The following is a 5,476-nucleotide window of genomic DNA, read 5'->3' as shown; positions in this document are numbered from 1 at the left end:
CTTTGGAAGGAATGATGCTAAAGCTGAAACTCCAGTCCTTTGGCCACCTCATGCAAAGAGTTGACTCATTGGAAAAGACTCTGATTCTGGGAGGGATTGGGGGCAGGAGGAGAAGGGGACAACAGAGGACGAGATGGCTGCATGGCATCACCGACTCGATGGACTCGATGGATATGAGTCTGAGTGAACTCCGGGAGTTGGTGATGGACATGGAGGCCTGGCATGCTGCGATTCATGGGGTTGCAAAGATTCGGACACGACTGATAGACTGAACTGAACTGAACTGATAGATACATGAAAAATTATTTCTTTGCTTTAGAGGACCTACATAAAAGTAGTTTTGCTGAAAACTTAACATTAAGACAGACTTAATAAATGAGTTAAACTGATCAAAATAAATGTTAAGTGAAAATGATATAAATATGAAATATTTCTTTGATAAATTTCTAGAAGCCATTGGGGGAGTGGGGTAGTAAATGGAATGCCCATCTGAATTCTAATTTAAGACAAGCACAGAGGCTTGATATAGGGTGATTGTTTAAATATGATAGAAGGCCTCATTATCATCTACTGTCAGTAGGAAAATGTAAAATGCCAAAAGCCCAGAAAAGAGGACTGGCAGTTTTGAGTGAAGGTAGGTAACCAATAATAACTTGATGGGATGCTCCAGCTCAAAACCTGGGGTAAGACTGGACAACAGAATGGTGCTTAACAATAAAAGAGGAATGATGTATAGAACAAAGAGCTCCAAAGTAAAATCTTTCTTGTTTTTTAATTTATTTTTAATTGCAGGATAATTGCTTTACAATGTTGTGTTAGTTCCAGATTTAGATTTTTGTCCCTTGTGTGGAAATTTGGATGCAGCTGAACAGATTTTATGGTTTTCTAAGAGAATCATTAAGATTAAGTTATAAAACACTGAACCTTTATATTATGCATTTGTATCTGAATAATATAAAAGCTATAAGGCTAGACTACCTGCTGAAAAACTGCCATGATAGAATTTATTCATGTAGTAATAAATATACAAATATATTGTGGTTTACAGGACCATAGAAAGCATAACTGTATAGTATGTCTTACTGAATTTTTGTTAAAATTTTCTTTGCATACATGAGTTTTTCAAAGGAACTTAAAGAGTCAGAGCTCCTGAAAAGGGTCTAGAACACTGGAAGTCTGTGTTTCATACTAAAGGAAAGATTAAATGCTTTGGCAATCAGATTTAATAACAAGGCTAACGTTCTTTTTTTGGGCTTCCCTGATGGCTCAGTGGTAAAGAATTGAATCCCCCGCCAATGCAGGGTCAGGAAGATCCCTTGGTGGAGAAAATGGCAACCCACTCCGGTATTGTTGCCTGAAAGATCCCATGGATGAAGGAGCCTGGCAGGCCACAGTCCATGAGGCCTCAAAGAGTCGGACATGACTGAAAACACACAATGTTCTGTTTTGAATGATAATATTCAGTGCCTCCATACAAAACCCACCATGTTTAAATGTTAGATATTTTGCTTATGTTTATTTGACTGTAAGGCTCTGCCGCTCTTTTTGCCATTTAACATAATCAACACTGACATCTAATTAGAGCAATAACTACCTTTCTGACCAAAGTTAAATACATGAGCACATTATCATCCTCTTGAGATGTCAATATACAAATATTTAATATATTTGTAACACCTTACAAAATTATATTATCCTTATATTAGAAAAGCAAATCCTATAAATATATCACATCTCTTACCTTATATTCAATATTTCCACAAAAGTTGCACACAAAATATGGGCCTATAATTCTTAGAATGTCCTTTTTATTTTCATTTTGAAGTGTAAACTTTGGCAGACATGGGTGCCAGGTCTGTGTAACATAACCTATTGGTAAACCAGGAGGAGCATAGATTTCTATCTACAAAAACAAGAGAGTAAGGTAATATGTAATTATCATCATCATTGTAACAATGTCTGATAATCCCTTTCATTTATTGAGTAGTTTTTTTCAATTAATAATATTATTTTCTCCCACCTTCACTGAGGTACAGTTGGCACACAAAATTAGTAATATGTTTAAAGTGTATGATGTGATGGTCTGTTATACAAACACATTGTAGAAAGATTACCACAATTAAGTTAAATGAAACAATCATCACCTCACATGGGTTAATTTTTGTTTTTTTTTTGGTAAGAACACATGAGATCTATTTCCTCAAATTTCAAGTATACAGTAGAGTATTATTAACTGTAGTCCTCGGGCTGCATATTACATCCTCAGAACTTATTCATTTTATCACTGCAAATTTGTAGTGTTTGACTTAACATACCCCGATTCTCCCACCCACCAGTCCCTGGCAATTACCATTATGCTCTTTGTATCTATGAGTTAGACTTTTTTTTTCCCCCAGATTAGACATATACATAAAACCATACAGCATTTGTCTTTTTAATCTGACTTATCAATTAGCACAATACTTTCAGGTGCATGTATATTATCACAAATGGCAAGATTTTCTTCTCTTTTTTTGGCTGAATAATATTTTATATTTGTATATATATGTATGCACGTGTGTGTGTGTATATATATATATATATATATATACACACACATCTCACATTTTCTTTATCCATTCACTAGTCAGTAGACACTAAGGATGTTTCCATATCATGGCTACTAAATAAGGGTTCAATAAACACATAAGTACAGAAATCTCTTTGAGAACCTGACATTGTTTCCGAAGGATATATACTCAAATGTTGGATTGCTGGCTCATGTGGTAGTTCTATTTTTAATAATCTGAGGAGACTTGATACTCATCTCCATAATGGCTATTTACATTCCCACCAATATACAAAATTTCCCTTTTTTCTATTGATACATCCTTGCCAACATGTCTTTGTGATAACAGACATTCTAACAGGTGTGATGTAATATATCATTGTGGATTTGATTTGCATTTTTCTGACCAATAGTGATTTTGAGCAGCTTTTCATATATCTTTTGGCAATTTGTATGTTTTCTTTGAAAAAGACATTTCTTTAATGTCTATTTAAATCCTTTGCTCATTTTCTGAGTGCAAAATGCTGCCCTATGCACCACTTAATTCACACTTCATTCTTAGCAGGTTTGTCCTATTATTCCTATTTATAGAGGAAGTAACTGAGGGACAGAGAGGTAAATTAATTAGTTTAAGTTTCCCCAGCTGCAAAGTGGAAGGGATGAGACACAAACTGCACACACAGTCTCCACTTTGAAGTATGGCCTCCTGTATTTCAAAATGTTCTTTTTTTCATACTTTTGAAAAATATCTAAATTATTAAAACTCTTAAACTCCTTTATAAACAGTAGTTTAGCATACAAATGGAGCTCTGATCCCTGGGACAATGTTCCAATATGAGTGGCAATAGTGGTAGGACACAAAGAAAAACGGGGCCTGGGATCTTGGCTCTGAACCCTAGGTGGGTGACCTTGACCTTGAATACCCCAGCATGTTCATCTGTAAATAAGGACTTCTTAGACCTATTTTTAAGACCAAAAGTATAGTGTATGCTAATGTGCCCTACAAATTGTAGAAAATATTCCATCAAACTCTCAATTTCGCCTTAGCTATTTTTATGAGTATTGTTATATCTAAAGTAAGTGACATGGGAAACAAAATTCAGTATAAATAAGTTCAGTTATCCTTTCAAAAGAAGTGCAGTATTAGACATCAAATGTCTATGTGCTTGTAGCTCTGTCTGCCCTGTTCTCACAGCTACCCGTATGGATGCCTGAGTGACCCAGGCAGTGCTGGTCTCAGGCCAGTGGAAATACAGGCAAAGGTCAACTTCCCATAAACACTCTGTGCCCTGGTGCCCCCCGCCCCGCCCTGAGATTCATGTTCTCTGTCAGAGGGCTGTCAAGTTCTATGAAAGAGAAACCTGGCCTTTACAGGCCTGAAGGTGCTCACAACACTCAGATATAATTTCTTTTTTTCAAATAGAGAACTGAAAACCACAGGATTTGAGATTTCTTAGAGGGAGCCTTCCTTGGGTTAGCTCCCTATAAGTTGGCTAAAATTATGAGATGAACACCTCTGTTCTTTTCCTCACTTTTCTGTCCACTTGCCTCTGGGCTGGCATTCAAAGATATCCTCTATGGAACCCTCCTCTAGGTTTGGGCAGGCCCTTGTGGTGATTTCAGGTGAGGGACTTGACCCAGGTGCCCTACATTTTCAGCTCTCCTGAAGATCAAGAAGTCTGGTCTCTGAGATCTCCGATCCCACCCCAGAGGGCATGCTGCTCAGGAATGTGCACCTAACTGCTTACTTTTTTCCACCTGCCTTCTTCCTACAAGTTACTCTCAAGTATAAACCAGCAGCTGGTATACTCCTTTTCCTTTAAATCTCATATGATTATGTAGTTCAATGACAGGGTGAAAATTCTTGCTGACCTGCTTTACAAAGTACTCAGGTAATTGCTTACTGACCTCCTGCAAGCAGCAGGGGAAACAACAGCTGGAACACCGTAGTGGTCTCTTCAGAGTTATGACTTCTTGGCCCTTAAGATCATGAATCCTCATGGTAAAGGGTCTATAAGATCCATAGTAAAGTCGAGTACACAAAGCAGTATCCTCTGTTGCAAGTATATTCTCTGTCCATGGCTGTTCTTGATTTCATATCTGTTATTGGTTTCATAACTTACTATGACTAAAATCATAGAAGAGGAAGCCATAATCACCATTTTAAAAATATTTTGAATCTAAATATTTTAGACTTACATATTTTTAGACATTATATTTCTTGGATAAACAGAAAAAGGAAAAGTGTTTAGAGATGATCTAGACAGAGAAAAAAAGGCAAAGAAAAAAAGGAGGAAACGGGAGTAAGGTACTGAGAAATTAAGAGTATTTATGTGAGACATGGAAGAGAAAACAGCTCATATCTTCCTAATTCCATAGACCACGTCAGAAAGGGAGACTTTGCTGTGAGGGATGGTACAGTGCTGCCGATGGTCACAGTCGTGCTAAGTGTATGCAGAAAATGTCTACTTGTTCATGTATTCAACTATAGAGGGGAATATAGGATGGTTGTTACATTTATGTGCCTTACAATATTATATTAAGTAAACGGGCTTAAGATTTTGTTTTATAAACCAGTCATCACTTCTCTTTCTGCACTGTGTGAGGAATGTGTGAGAGGGCTTTCTCTCAATGAGCACATGTGAAAAAGGAGAGAGTAAAAATGAAAGGGGAGGTAGAACTGCACCCTGGGTTCATGGTACCCTGTCTAGATCCACAGTAGTTGTTCAGAAGGGAGAGGTGGGATCAGAAAAGGGGAAAAGGTGCTTGGCGACCAGAGCTGTAAGTCACAGGACATCTAGATCACTGGCATCCTAAGTGCACTGTGTACCTTAGTGGGGGCTAATGTCTTTATGGGGGGAAACAGAAACATGCTAAATGCTAACACCCATGTGGTATCTTACCAGAGGACTTCCTATACGAACCACA

The 5,476-nt window shown here is 37.4% G+C and overlaps 1 pseudogene; it reads right to left on the bottom strand.

The window, feature by feature from the left end:
* LOC105001843 overlaps positions 1-4,701 on the bottom strand; it is an 11,711-nt pseudogene extending 7,010 nt beyond the window's left edge.
* Positions 4,702-5,476: the final 775 nt, after the last annotated feature.

The sequence above is a fragment of the Bison bison genome, unplaced genomic scaffold (assembly GCF_000754665.1).
Source record: "Bison bison bison isolate TAMUID 2011002044 unplaced genomic scaffold, Bison_UMD1.0 scf7180017864384, whole genome shotgun sequence".
NCBI lineage: Eukaryota > Metazoa > Chordata > Mammalia > Artiodactyla > Bovidae > Bison > Bison bison.
Note: the sequence above shows the minus strand (reverse complement) of the source record. Positions and strands in the feature narration are given on the sequence as shown.